Genomic DNA, 15623 nt, shown 5'->3' on the forward strand with positions numbered 1-15623 from the left:
ATATAACTCATTTCTGTCTAATGATCTTTGGTCTGTTTATGCAGGAAGCAGCAAGAGACCACATTCTGTCAAAAACATTTAATACGACCATGAGATTGAAAGTGCACTTCCCTACATACATTCATTTCATAAACATGTTTCTGCAATAACATGCAGAAAAAAACAAAACCAAGCCAACCAACCAAAACAAACAAACAAACAAAACCCCAGCCACAAAACACCTCAAAACCGCTGTCCCCTCTCCCTAAAAACCCCAAAAATACAAACCAGAAAAAAAACTGTACACCCCACCACTACCACTATCGTAATGCGGAAACATCCTGTCCTTTGTAGAGCTTGTATTTCCTCCTTCAACCACAATCTAGATCCAAAAGGAGTGACTCTGCTCTGTGCCTTGCTGATAGCTGGTTCACAGTCTGTTGGCAGATATTAAAGGCTTATGATTCAACAAAAGAATAATATTCCTGATCACTGTGCAGAAAAATTTGTCTCCTGGCAGGCATTCATCAGCTGCAAGATTTTTAAAAATAACAAGCATTAGTTAAAAGATAAACAGCATGCTATTAACTTCTTTAGAGCACACAGCTCTAAGAAGAATGTGAGAAGAATGTTAAAAAAATTAATAACTGTCTTCCCCATTTCACTCTTAGGAATCCTGTGAAACTCCCTTAGTTGCATGCTTGACTTTCTGCCTTAAGCTCTAGGTGAAAGGTAATGAAGGTAAGAGACGAAACAAGAAAAATCATTGTTGTGCCTTATTAATGCCAAACTCAAGAAATTAAGTGATCCCAAGAGACTTCACTGGAGCCTACCTTGTAGTCTAACCACAAGTAGTTTGGCCTGAGTGTTCCATAAATGGCTTCAAGTGAAAGGAGCTACAGGAGGCAAACTGAAGTCCCCAGACTAAATGTAGCTGCTTTTCTTCATGTGCAATAAATATACACGAGCACCAAGGTGTCTTAGGATTTATTATATGTATTTTCATAGCCAGAAATATCCTACATACTTGTCCTGAGATACAAACTTCTGCAGCTTAAAACCGTTCTTGAAATCATACCAGCTTACTATTCTATTTTTTTTTTTTTTTGTATCCTGGAGGTATCCTTGATCATCTGGCAGAGTGCTATAAGTCATTCATAGTTTTTCCTGCAGTGGAGGTGTTAACGAGGTCTCATTCCTGGGTAGTTTCCCAGGGCTAAGTTATCTAAGTTTCACCTTACATAACTTTAAATATCTAGCAAGTAGGTGACTCTGTGTGAATTAGACTCACTTTATGATCAGCCTAAAGTAGCAAAGTAGGTCAGATGAACTCTACCCCAGAAAAAAACGCCGACTTCTCTCTCACACTCCTTTGGAATTCTGCTGATAAAAATTATGGAAACGTGTCACTTTCCCAAGAGGCAGCTTGAAAAGCAATTAGAATCAAGAGGTTAACAGTTTGAATAACAAGGTAGGACACACAAAAGTACTACAATTACAATTCTTACCATGCACACAGTAATGTGCTCTGAAGATCCCTCCTCTCTCCAGTCATGAAGTTTGTGTGCTCCACCTCTTTTTGCCGTGAGTGTCACAATTTGGAAACACATGATACCCCAAGTGCTTGCAGGCTGCCCTCTGACTGGTTGGCAGCACCAGATGTCCCTCCTTTCCTATCTACTCTATAAGAATTTCATAGCAATAAAGCCCATACATTAAATATGCAAGGATCCACGTCTTTTAGCCGCAATTTCATGGCACATAGCCTCCATTTGTTTAACTGTAGTGCCCCAGATGTTTGCATACTGGACTGTGTTTGCCTGTCTCTTGACTCCACCATACCTGTATATAGCACAAATATTTCTGTATATAGATACATAAAGACATAAATTAAATATACATGCATATATTCATAAGAATGTAGAAGATTTATAACCAGTAGAAAATATTCTTTAATCAGAGCTAGGGACATTAATAACTAAAGTCTGACTGTGAATAGAAAGCAATCAAAAGTAAAACAAATGTTCAGTCCGCACCCTGCTTTACAAAGCAGCTGGACAAGCCTTCAAAGTTCAGGGGGAGGGCAGGAGGAGAGTGGGCATTATGGGAGAGGGAGACACAAATAAGATACAGCATGACTTGGGCTGTGAACCCATCCTCTAAGGCAGCTCAGGGTGTTCCCTGTGCAACCCCAGGAAGCCATAGAAGAAATCAATCCTTTGAGCTGAAGCAAGAGGCCAGCACCCAGCCACAGTCGAGCTGGGTGATTGTACAATATGGCTTGGGAAGACTTTGGGTGGGTTTCACACAGACCACACTGTGCATGAAAATGGAAAACAGAAAAAAGCCAGTGTCAGAGGAAGAGGATGGGGGCAAGGGAGGACACGCCACAACAAAAAGCCCTTGAAGTCTTTCTGATACAGACCGCACAAACTGGGAGAACTGGCCAATGGGCCTAAGAACTGGAAAGTGCAATTTTCAGTAAGTTTCACACAGAGAAAGGAGGTGGTCTTGATGAGCTCCCCTTTCCCAAGTTGCAGGTCATTCTTAAAGCTACCTGTAAGACCACCATGCTGTTCAGGCTTGTGCAAAATTTGTTTTCTTATCCTTAAGTCAGTGACCTTATAGAAAGTTTCTAACCTTATAGAAAGTTTCAAAAAGCTCCAGATGACTGACTGAGGAGGCAGAAGTAAGAAGTGTGTCATGATCCGCTGACATTCATGTCCAGGGCCTGACACAGTTGCAGAAAGAGGAGTGGACATAGATGAGACAAAGACATTCTGGGGGAAAAGATTGAAGGAGGTTAACAAACAATTCCCCTTACATGCTGTTAATAAAGTTTTTCTGTACATGAGCTCACATGATTGTCAAACACTGCATTTCTGACATAATCATAGTAGCATTAGGTTGCAGACATGCCTGCATCACTGCTTCCATTGAAATACATTCATTGTGTTCCTGGGAAGGCAGAAAACTTGGGAGATATAAATTGTTACTGTGAACAGAGGGCAAGTGGCAACCTGGCAATCTGGCTTTCAAACCAGGAATTTAAAGGTTATTCAAGGTGGCAAGAAACTCCTTTAGAGGACCAGGTGATTATGGCAGAGGTGAATGTGCAGTGGCAGGCAGGCTTGATAATATGCAGTGTTTTTTCACCTACAACAGTGGTGTTAAGTACACCTTTATAGTGCCATACATATTGGACAAACATGACTGAACATCAGTTCAAAAGAAAAAACAAGCTCTGAACCACTCAGGGTTTAAAAACTCAGCTTTTAAAACTATTTTAGCTGGTGGCCATGCACCTCAGAAATTCAGACTGACAAGAGAAAAGAATTTTTAAATGAAGCTTTAAACAATGTACACCATTTTCCTACTAGTAATAAGTGTAGTATTTCTAGAACATTTCAACATGACAGTTGGAACAAAGACATGTGATTTATTTTACCACATGCAATACTTTTGTGATACACTGATGCATTATGAGAGTTTATGAAGAGTTATAACCATAATTTCCAGGGGTCTCTCAGAGCCAAGTCTGTGGACATGAACCCTTTCAATTTGTGGGAAAGGATGCTCTGCCCAGTGTCAGCAGAAACGATATGGTGGGCCCTGTTCTTCTGGTGGGATGGCATCCTGTGGTGACATCATTATGGAGTAAACACGGAGGTGTAGCAACTGCTGGCAGCCGGTGTCAGACAGGCTATGAACACCCTACTACATCCTCTCCTGTTCTGGAGAGCCTTCTGCAGACATGCATGGGTGTCCCATTAATACTGACTCCAAGATCAAGCCATGCTGCAGAGGCCAGTGTCCTGGTTACAGCTAGGCTAGAGTCAGTTTCTTCTCAGTAGTTGTTACAGTGCTGCATTTTGATTTGGAATGAGAATGGTGTTGATAACACACTGATGTTTTGGGCTTCTGCTCAGTCTTGTTTATTCTAAGTCAAGAACTTTTTTTTTTTCCTTGTCTGATGCTCTGTCACTGAGGGAATATGCAGAAGGAACTGGGAGGGAGCATAGCAGGTGGTGAGCAATTGCATTCTGCAACACTTGTTTTTCCATTTTGTTATCAATGTTATTATCATTTCCCATTATTACTGTCTCTTATTTATTTTCAATTATTAAACTGTTCTAATCTCAAGATACAAATTTTATTTTGATTCTCCTTCCCGTTCCACTGGGGAGGTGGGAAATGTCATGGGGTTGAGAGAGTGGTTGCATCGTGTTTCATCTCCAGCTGGGCTTGGAACCATGACAGCCAGCTATCAGGTGTTTTGAAGACAACACTGAGGAGGTGCTGTGGATGATAGTGCCAGACTGTGTGCAGGGTCTGGGGTAGCAAAGCAGTTCCTTTTAACAGGGCAAAGCAAGAACAATGAAAACGGTGCAGAGTGAAAAGTTTTTCTCTCAATGCCAAGGCAGGCAATCCCCATGAACCCAGCAAATATGGTTTAAGGACCAGTTTAGAGCCTTCAAGCCAATTGCTAGCATTAGTCAGGGTCAACTACCCACCTTCAAGCAAGTTACCAGACAGTACCTGAGAAGCCTTCCCATCACCACAGACACTGTACCTGAATAATATTGTAAAGTTCATGACATGCTGAAGTGAAGACTTGCACAAGACCTTAACTGTGCAAAAAGGAGTCAGAACTAAGACAGGCAGTCACAACACAGACCCAGATTATTTTGAAAGAAGATGAAAATTACTTGGAAAAATATCTGTTAAAACAGGAAATAACAGGGGGGTAGGTGGGGAAATGATGATAGATTGTAAGTTTGCATCCAGTGCTATCTGTGGATGGGGTTTTGAATTCATAAAGTCTCATGACCTTGCTTTTCTATATTCAGTACTTCATCTCATTTTATTTCTCATGGTGAATTCGAGATAACTGGGAGTAAATACCAATTCTGTTTTCCTAGTGAGTGGGATAAGCTAGGATTGCTTACTTACTTGCATCAAGAGATAAATGAGTGGAGTGGCATGTGAGTGACCAGAAATAAATCATAGAATATTTTAGATTGGAAGAGACCTTTAAGATCATTGAGTCCAACCATGAAGAGGGGTTAGGTGATGAGTTCCATTCTGAAAGTGCTGGTACAAAGTGTTTAGCTGTGCACACATACAGATGTCACAGCTGTGCCTTCCAATCTTATCCCAGCTTCCTATTTTGTCCATTTAGCTTTGTCATTGGAAATGATACATTTCCAAAGGCTTGGTACAAAAAGCTCTTCTGTCACATCTCCTCAAGGGATTTTTATAAATTGACCTTAATTGTCAGGTTCATTCAACTGCTTTCAGTACCCTCTTCTTCCCAGATTTTTGCTAGAATTCAATGAATCAGAAACAAGAAGAAATACAGTCAGGCTGAAAATGCCATCAGCTCAAACACTAAATTGAATTCAGATACCCACATTTAAAGCTCTGCTCTATATCTGCATGAGAAAAGCTTAGGTTGTGCCCTGAGATTCAGCTCCATTCCATCCATCTCTTGTCCATAAAATAGGAGCCTTTTGGAGGCAGACTCACTTACCATGCACTTGAAAAAATGCCAGCAGTCTGAGATGGTGGCAAATGAGTCATCATAGAATCACAGAGTCACAGAATCATTTAAGTTGGAAAAGACCTCTAGGATCATCCAGTCAAATTGTTAACCCAACACTGCCATGTCCATGATGAAGCCATGTCCCTTAGTGCTCTATCTACACAGCTTTTAAATACCTCCAGGGATGGTGACTCAAACACTCCCCTGGACAGCCTGTTCAATGCTTGACAAATCTTTCAGTGATGAAATATTTCCCGATATCCAATCTAAACCTCCCCTTGCGCAACCTCATTTTTTCCTCTCATCCTATCATTTGCTATCCAGGAAAATAGATCAACACCCACCTTGGTACAACTTTCTTTCAGGTAAAAAGAGAAAAACAGTTTCCTTAACTCTCAAGGGAGTTCATAAGGAGGAACAATAGGTGAGTACCACAGCACTAGCACAGTGGTAAAAGTCATGGGCTCAGCAGTCTGGATGCATGAGCTGTCACGCTACTGTGGAATTTACTGTCTATGTACTCTCAGGACGTGCAGGAATACCACCACTGACTAGTAGGAGATGTAGTCATGACCTTGACTACATGTCCAATCAAATCAAAATTAGAGTTTATGTCCTCTGGACTGCTGCCCCATGCTTTAGGCATTAGGTTCTCTCTTGATGTGATGCAGGCCATGTGCTGCATGAAGATCATCAGCCTTCCTGATATCTGGCACACAAACCGTGGGCTTTACTGCAGTTAATACCTTTCCACTCGCCTCCCCAACAGACTCCTCTCCATAAAATTCCTGCATCTTGCCGTTGGAAAGGTGCTAATTTCTGAACAACTTCTTCTCTGAGCTCTGAAAGGTTCCTTGTTCTGAAAAAAGGCTGTGAAGACTGCGACGTGGTCACAGGCTGAAGGCTTTAAAAGAGCACCTGCTAGAAACATTGTAAGGTCTCTCCTTTGCTCACACTGCTGTGTGTTCTCCCACTGCCTCTGCAACTGCTAAGAAATCTTCTGGGTTTCTCAATATTTCCAAACTTCTCAATGCAGCTAAAGTGATTTCAGAGATTTCTCATCTCAGTTGTCTTTGTTTGACCCGCTGGCAGGCTAGAAAACAGCTCCTTTACTTCCAAGGTGACATTTCTGTTCAGTCTGAAGACATCTACCTCCCATCAGACTTTCATGTTTGCCTTCGGTCTGAGAACTGGCCACAGGTGAGTGACACACAGTCTTCTTTACTTGAAGAAAAATGTGGAAATGAAATGCAGATGTCTGCTGTTACACATTGCATTGTTTCCTCCAATTCCTTCTTTCTCAAGCTTTCTGTTTTAAGGCAAAATTTTTTTAACAGGAGTAAGTTGAATGTAAAATGTCAGCTGGCTGAGCCTGGTTTAGCAGTCAGCTAATATCAATTGGTTTCTGCAGTCAATTCATTTCCACAGGTCACCCTCAGTTCCTAATTTCCTGCCAGTTTTATTAACTTAGACAAATACGTTACCTTTTCTTGTCACAGATCTAAGAGTCAGCCAGAATACTACATTGAGCACTTCATTTGAGCTAATATGAAATAGCATACAGTTGAGATAATATGAAATAATATGAAATATGAAATAATATGAAATAACTCTGGAAACACCAAAATTAGGTGACTTCTTGTATAACTGAAGACACTGTTTTCACCATTTCAACAGTAATTCTAACTACCCACAACATCTTCTCACTGTTGAAGAGGTTCTCCCGGTCCCTACACCTTTGGATTCCTCACGTGGGTGCATAGGCCAGTTTCTCAGGTCATTGAAACAACTCAGAAACCACTTTTATGTCAGTGAAATAATGCAGATTTTTTCTTACTGATCTACTCAGTTTACCTACCAATGAAGAAAGCAGGTTTTCAGGTAAAATTAAGAATGTCTTTTGATTGCTTTCTAGCATCCACAGTCAGGCAGAAAAATTCATTTACCTAACACAGATGTTTTAGCAGTTGAGCAAGGAAAGAGATGATTGCAGGTTATAATACTTTGTTGTTGATGTGTTCCTCATTAGGACCATATGTCCACAGCAATTATAAAGCACTGTACAAAACCACACTTCTATGTCATTGCTGCCCTTCCTGAACTAGCACAAACTATAGACAGAAGAACCTTGTCATACGTTTGCCTGTACTTGCCTTTGACTCTGCTTGTTCCACCTCCATTTTCTTGATTGCAGCTCCAGCCCAGCCACAGTGTCACCTCTCTCAAGGCAATAAATGTTCTGCTGATGTAACCATGCTGTTATCATTCTTTGCATTTTAATCTCTTCAGAAGCTGAGATAGCAGCTGGGAAAACATTAATCGTATCGAAAGAGGTTTACATAAAAAGTTGCAGAATCTTTCCCCCACTTATAGTAAAGAAAATTGAATGACAAACAAAATCTGGTTATTAAATTACTTTTTCCCTGGTTAGTGTTATTTAGCAGATCTATAGACTTCCCCTATGACAGGGAGGTAGGAACCTGGTGATCTGGAAAGGTGCACTCCAACCCCCAGCACACTATGATTCTATTCCATGTGGATTGATACCGGGGCTGGGAGAGATCAAGCTTCCAATTTAATATTTTCTTCTTTTTGGCTTGTTTCATGAATGAAATCCTTTTTTCTTGTATAAGGTTAAATATATTACCCATGGATAAACTGTTCTGGGTGTAAGAGTAGGCTGGGGTCTCGTGTCTTGCACCATTGATTTTATTTATGATTTTAATACTTGTATCAATTCCCATCCTCAAGGCCACGCTGAAACACTAGTCTTTACTGTTTCAAGGTTTGTTTTTACTTTAATGGAAGATTCATTAATTACTTCATAAATACTTAGTCATTTACCACATGTGAGTGTGCTTCTTTGTTTTTAGGAGCGTAACTTCTATTTTCCTGTATTTTGTAAAAAAGACAGCATATTTTACTGCCTTTCCCAAAGACATAAGGCTTCCATTGGCTACTCTTGTCTCTGTGTGACCCTATGTCCTGATTCTGATTATGTCCTAACAGCTTCAGAGCTACTCACTGGATATTTTTTTAAAAGGACACCTTTTGGTGAATGTAAAGCTGGATGTTTACAAACATGGTATTATAGGCCTTGCATCAGGAAGAGGCTTCCCTTGCATTTTGTCTGGGGCTGATTCCTGCCATGAGGAACAAATACTTCCACTTTCAGGGAGATTTCCCAGAGCCTGTGGGGAAAAAAACCCTCTGTGTTAATTCTGCTGAAAACAAAAAAGCATCAGGAATATTCTTTTGTAGGCAACCTCCAGGAGCATTCACTCTGTGTGGTGTACATGCTGCCTACCAATACAGAGCGCAGCACTGTAAAAGCACAAATAAAGCTAAAGCAAATCTTTTGGGCATGCAAGCACAGAAAAAAGAAAGAAAAACCCAAACCAGAACATTAAAAAACACAAAGGATTTTATTTTCTACTTCCCACCAGCAAGCGATGTCTGGCCACTTCCTGGGAAGCAGGGTTTCAATACATGTTAGCAGATGCTCCAAAAGGCAAACACCATGGGCAATGAATGCCACACCTTCCTCCTCCTTTCCCTTAGGTTTTGTACCTGGACAGACATCCTGTGATGTGGAATACCCCTTTGGTGAGTTTGGGTTGGCTGTCCCAGCCGTGTCCCCTCCCACGATCCTGCCCACCCCCAGCCTCCTGGCCTGTGTGGGGTGGAACTGGAGAGAGAGGCTGGTGCTGTGCCAGCACTGCTCGGCAGCAGCCAAGGCACTGCTGTGTTGTCAACACCTTTCCAGCCACTAATGCAAAGCACAGCACCGTGAGGGCTGCTGTGTGAAAATGAAATCCACCTCTGCCAGACCCAATACACTCTGACATAAGGAGGTGGTACCTTTCTGAGGAGGGAAGGAGGGATAGTGCACAGGGATCCATTGTCAACTCTTTAGATTAGGAAAGATGCTAATGTGTGAGCTAATTTTTTCCAAGGGGAACTAACTGAATTATTGAGCTTAAATAGCTGCTTGCATTTATATCCATATAAGCATTTGTGCTGGTTGGGGATTAGGCATAAAAAAATGTAGAGGAAATAAAGGACAAAAGATGGAGAAGGAAGGAAGGAAAGAAGGCAGGAAGGCAAGAAGGCAGGAAGGAAGGCAGGAAGGCAGGAAGGAAGGAAGGAAGGAAGGGAGTTAAAATGAAATTATAATAAATCCAAATATCTTCTTTCTAAATAAAGAACAGGTGTCATACACCCTTCTAATGTCCATGGGTGAGATAGCTTCACTATAAAGAGCAAAGTCTGATCAAGACTGGCTCAGCTAAAATAGCAAGGCCTGGAGGGAGATTTATTCCTGTTCTTCTTCCTTTTACCTCCTAGGAAACCAGAGAGCAAAGCAAATTGCAACAATTTGTGACTGTAAAGCAAACACAGAGTTCTAATTATATTGTTTTTCACCAACAGTTTCTTTAAATACACTGTCCCAGCTTGTGTTCGCTTTTCTAAAGCCCATTAGTTCTGTCAGTAGTGTTTTTCCTGGAGGAGAAAGTTATTCTAGCTGAAAAGCCTTTGATTATTTTCATTATTATCTGAGGCACTGGCACGACTTACAAAACATTCACTATGGCCTCTGGCCTCTTCAAATGCTGCTGTGTCTCTTCAGCATCCGTTGATTTGGTTTAAGAGTTTCATCTAATTCAACTGACAGAAAATAATTTAGTCAGGTCTTAAAGCAGGTTTCTTTCTTGACCTACAAATCTAATTTCCAATCAGCAGTTGCTCTTTGGTTGATTTACAAATTTGGACATAGACAGACAGATGGACAGATGTACTCTATTCTGGTGCCCTTTATTTACTTTGCATTCTGGATGTCATGACATATGCTCACATGGCACATCCTTGCACATACTTTTTCTTTTACAGTGCTGGCTGTATGTACACTCTGAACAGTAGCTGACTGACCACTGATTATTGGTCTAAGTGTTAAGAGGAGAGCACCAACACCAAGGCTCTTTCTCTAAGGATGATCAACAAAGGAGGAAAGCAGATTAGGCAGTTTTCAGTTAATGTCTGTGCTGAGTGGTTCTGACAAACTGCAAAAATAACATGCATTTTGGAAAAGTGCCTTGTGTCATGGCTTACATGAATATCTTTTTCTTCCCATTTTTTAAGCTGCTTCCATCTTGCTACACTCATCCTTCATCTCCAAGTATAAGAAACCAGGAAAGGCAGGCAAGAGACCACCATGGATGAGTTGAGATCTGATGGTCAAACTGAAGGACAAGAAAGAAGTGCACAGGCAGTGGAAGCAGAGACATGATGATGGTGTTTTATCTTTATAATTTGCTTTGTCATGAGCTTAATATATATGTAAATTAATGTAGCTGTAAAGTCATTTCCTTTGGCTAATGCCAGATGAAAGAACACCTCCCATCAGAATATTGTTGCCGTTAACTTAAGAAATGGCAGTAATTACGAACAGCTTTTCTGTCAGAGGGAAGAACAGTGCATTTAAAATGCCTCTTAGTTTGTGAACATTCAGCCTCTTACAGTGGAGTTGGGAGAAGGCCAAAGTGTAACATTTCAGGTTGGTTATGATGTGTAATCACTTGTACTGCTGAAATACCCCTATGTGGGATGAAGACCAAGGGCCCAGGAAAGGGCTAAGCCTTACTATCTGCAACCTGTCCTGTGTACCACTGCGTTATCTTTGCAGGTGGAGATACACATAACTGACATGGAGAAAATATGACGTAGCTGGAGGACCTGGTCTGGTGGAGACAGAATGGTCCTCTTTCTGTCTCTGAAGAGCTGAGCAGAACTAAAAAAATTGTATGACCAGAAAATTGAAGTATGCTACAGACCAAAATGAACTTTTGCCTCACTCAGGGTTATTTAAATATTAAAATGTATCATATGCTAATAATCTTTATGAAGTACATGCTACCACATATATGACTTTATTGCTTAAGTCTCTGTCTAGATCATGCTATATGTAAAGAACTGTAGGAGGATAATATTGGGCTGTATATAAGGAGAGTAGAAATTTCACCTGGTTAGGAGGAAGACCAAAAATGACCTTGACAACAGCTGATGAAGACAATACTTGCATCTTCGCACTAGTTCTCCTCCTGCAATCCATCTTGGATCGGTGTGGGAAATCCTCTCAGTGCATATTCTGAGTTGCAAAAAAGTGGTTATTAGAGTAGCAGGGAATCCTGCAGCCTAAACATCATATGCAGGCTCAGATGGGTAGATATAAGCAGGAAAACTATGTAAGAACATGTTTCACACAGTTGCATTTGAGATGGAAAACAAAACAACAGAATTCTATTACAATTCCCCAGTCTCTGCCAGAAACAAGTTGCTCCCTCAAATGTACAAAGGTGGACAAGTCCATATTGGTGTGTCCTTGCAATTTTCACTAGCAGGTCTCAGGAGCAGAGACCAATTTTTGGTCCACAACCGCACAACTAGTAATGCATAGCATATTGTGTGGGATATTACCTGACTGTTGGTGAGATGCTCAAAGAACTGAGCATCTATAAATGCATTGTTGGAGTTTGTGTAACTCCAAGGTTCTGAAATTACTCATGACAGAGTGCCCTGTTCCTCTGTAGATGAATTAAATCAGGGCCATAATTAGGGGCTTGATACAGCACTGTGGGTGTGACCTTGTAATGAAGAAAATCACTTTGAAAAGAGAAAGAATCAGAGATTCAGAGAATTTGTTTTCTAATTTTCATCAAAAAGGTCCTTGAAATGCAAAACAATTGTGACTAAACATGAAACATTCATTCTAAGTAACATGAGAGATGGTTAATAACTTGACAGTGTCTTTTCTATCAGTTTCTGCCTAAAATACGAAAGATAGGAAATAATATCAATTCAAGAAAGAGGATTTATCAGTATGGGCTTTGTCTCTTTCTGGGATAACATATTTTTGCTTTTTTATCCATAGAAATTGTTCATTTTTCAATAGTGACACAAATACAAATAGCCGTATCCAACCCATTATCTTACTTTCTTTCTTTTAAGGAGTTAATGGGGAGCTACCACATAAAGTATGGTGACCTAACTACGAACAAGAGTCCAGGAGTGTCATAACTTCATAATTTGCATAACTGAGGAATGAACAAGGGTGGGTGCTTCACTGTGTTTGACATTTGAGAAGAAGAAAGAAGGGATCAGGGATTCAAATGGTGGGAGCTGCTGGACAGCACCATTGCAGAGAAGGACCTGGGGGTCCTGGTGGATAGCAAGCTGACCGTGAGCCAGCCGTGAACCCTCAGGCCACCAGCAGCCTGGACTGCACAAGGAACAGAACTGTCAGCAGGGCAAGGGATGAGATCCTTCCCTTCTTTCTCTCAGCAGTGTTGAAGCCATGACTGGAATGTGGGGGTTCAATTCCACATTCCCCAGTACAACAGAGACATTTGCTTTCTGAAGAAAGTTCAATGAAGGCACTGGAGCATCTCTTGTACAAGAAGAGGATGAGAGAACTGTGACTGTTCAGCCCAGAGAAGTGAAGGCTCAGGAGAGCATTACCAATGTGTGTAAATAGTTGAGTGAAGGGAATAAAGAAGAGGGAGCCTGAAAATTCTCGGTGTTACCCAGTGACAGAATCAGAGGTAATGGGAGCAAGCTGAAACATGAGAAATTTCATTAAAGCATAAGAAAAAATAAATTTATTTATGAGGATGATCAAAGAGTGGAATGGGCTGCCCAGACAGATTGTGAAGTCTCCAACTTTGCAGACATTCACAGTCCAACAGGAAATGCACTGGGATATCTTGGTTTTTCAGACTCTGCTATGAGTGGAGAGATTGTCTACTGTCAGTTATAAAACAGAATGGAAGAATACCTCATGCGTTAGTTCAGTGATGCAAACCCATTTAATTCAAACCCATTAGTAACAGGCCCAAAGGGTCCTTGCCAAAGTCATGACAAAGTCCATCTGTGTAAAAACAGGCCCAGGATTCTTTGCTTTTTCTTCATAACAAAAAGGCATCCTCTGACCCATATCATTCTGCTATCTTGCTAGAATAGCCAAGAAACCAAGGATCTGCAGTAAACTGAAGTTCCAAATCTTAACTCCACAGCAATGGTGTTACCTCCTTTTTAACTGGAACCTAGGATGTTGACTACACTGTGCAAGGCAGTTTGTCTTCCTTTGATGAAGGCATATGAGTCCCCCTACTTCTCATAAAGACTTCTAATGTGTAATATCCTGAAAAAAATGAGATCTACTCTTCACTTCTTTTGAACTACCACTTCTTAAAAAAGTGCAAATTATTACAGCTAATGTGCAACAGAAAAAACACTTGTTTTTCTTCAGTCAGGAAAAACCCCCAGACAATTTGCAATGGTTCTTTTTTTTTTTTTTTTGATGCGTGATTTAGATGCTGGACTAAAACCCAGGCATTCAGGGGAAATTTTATAGAGAGAGAAAGAAAGAGTAGAAGCCATTTATCCCTGTTTTTTGTTTTTCAAATATAGATTCCCTCTCAGGGATTCTACTGTTCTGGAAAAGCCTCTCTTAGTCCTGCAGAGTTCTATGACATTTCATTATACTCTGACTTCAGTTTGTAAAAGATTTGTTGAAGCTTTCACTGCTCTAATGAGTAGGAACTAACATTATGATGCTTCCAACTGATCTGTTCCACAATTTTATTTTCTGGTTCGCTTTCACCTTCTGGACTCAGACACTTGAAGAACGAAACTTTCAGCCATGTGTAAAAATAGACTTTCTTTTCCTGATGCAGTCAAACTGTACAGTCTGTAGCAACTGCCAGGATATCTGACGAGATAGCCCTGGTCTTTTTGTCTTCTTCCAGAAAGTCAAAAAAAGACCAAAGACTAGTTTATTCTCTTCATGGGGTAACTGGGGTTTATTATGTTCTGGTTTTGTTGGATTTTCTTCAACCTTTTAAAGAAAATCACCTGCAAGAACCATTCCACTTGAAACTGTCACACCTCCCTTTTGGAAGAGGCAAGATCCTTGAAAGAAGAGACTGAAGAGCTCATTGTAGATATACTGATCTAGCCTATGACATTTGAATTATGGAAAAGCTGCTGGGAAGGAAAGTGAGTCAGAACATCCCCTGTCCCTCTGAAGCTTGTTTTCTTCATGAACAAATTTTGAATAATTTCTTTGATATTACTTTCACTCCATTCCTTCAGAGTCCCCACCTGGAGCAGATTGGTAAATGTGAGGAAGAGATAGTTCTTACTCTTTGAACAGTCTACACAAACAGAGGAGACAGGAGACATTAGTGCTCCATCACAAAACCGTTGTTGCTATCACAGTATTCTTGTTGTTATGGCTAGTAGTTCCTCTGATTAACTATTCATTTTAACATTTTAACATTTGTGTTTACCTGGAAGCATATGAACACATCAAGAAAAATAATAAACACCTAGTTATGGATAATGTCTCTAGGCAGGTTGCCATCCCAAGCTTACCCCATTCAGGCTGGAAATCCAGTGCAAGTCTTAAATATTTTTTCTTGGCCAGTGCAATAATCTCATCCATCTGAAATTCAGTGAATGATAGTGGAAGAATTGCAGTTAGTAGCTCTTGGAAGGCTGCATTGTGCTTGGTCAAATTACACTAGATTTAATGGGGAAAGAGTAAATATGATTATCAGAAGATTTCCTATAGAAAATGCTAGTTTTCATTGGCAGTAAGACACTTGGCACAGAAGACCTTGCAGGCTGACTGCAGAAATCAGGCTTGGAAAGTTTCTGGTTTAGAGAATAGCAGATTTTCTACTCTTCACTTCCAAGAGCATCACCCACTTTGAACTCTGTTCTCACTGCATGCTATTACCCGAAAAAGAGAAGAGATTTATGGCATGTCCAGCAACATGGCCTGTCTGAGAGTTGCCCTTCTTCCCCATCAGAGATCACAAATTTACAGTGACTAAATAGCATAAATATTGCCATAGGTCACCCAGTTTTCATCCCATACAAATAAAATTATATTCTGTTTGATGTCCTTTAAGGAATCTGAAAGTCGCAATCTTTTACAAACCTGTCCAATACATGATCCTGTAACATGACTGCATATTGTCTTTAGTAGCTCACCTCTTGCTTAAGTATTGTCTTGACTCACAGGAAAAATTTGTTT

At 40.5% G+C, this 15623-nt stretch overlaps 1 long non-coding RNA gene across 1 annotated transcript; it reads right to left on the minus strand.

Annotated features, from left to right (window-relative positions):
• Nucleotides 1–7177: 7177 nt before the first annotated feature.
• LOC120411503 lies at nucleotides 7178–15079 on the minus strand. Its single transcript, XR_005603836.1, has 3 exons — nucleotides 14957–15079; nucleotides 11544–11669; nucleotides 7178–7828 (listed from the first exon to the last, which is right to left on the minus strand). It is a non-coding gene; the product is annotated as an uncharacterized LOC120411503 (long non-coding RNA).
• Between the last annotated feature and the right edge of the window lie 544 nt (nucleotides 15080–15623).

Source organism: Corvus cornix, chromosome Z, assembly GCF_000738735.6.
Source record: "Corvus cornix cornix isolate S_Up_H32 chromosome Z, ASM73873v5, whole genome shotgun sequence".
In the NCBI taxonomy this organism is placed as follows: Eukaryota; Metazoa; Chordata; class Aves; order Passeriformes; family Corvidae; genus Corvus; species Corvus cornix.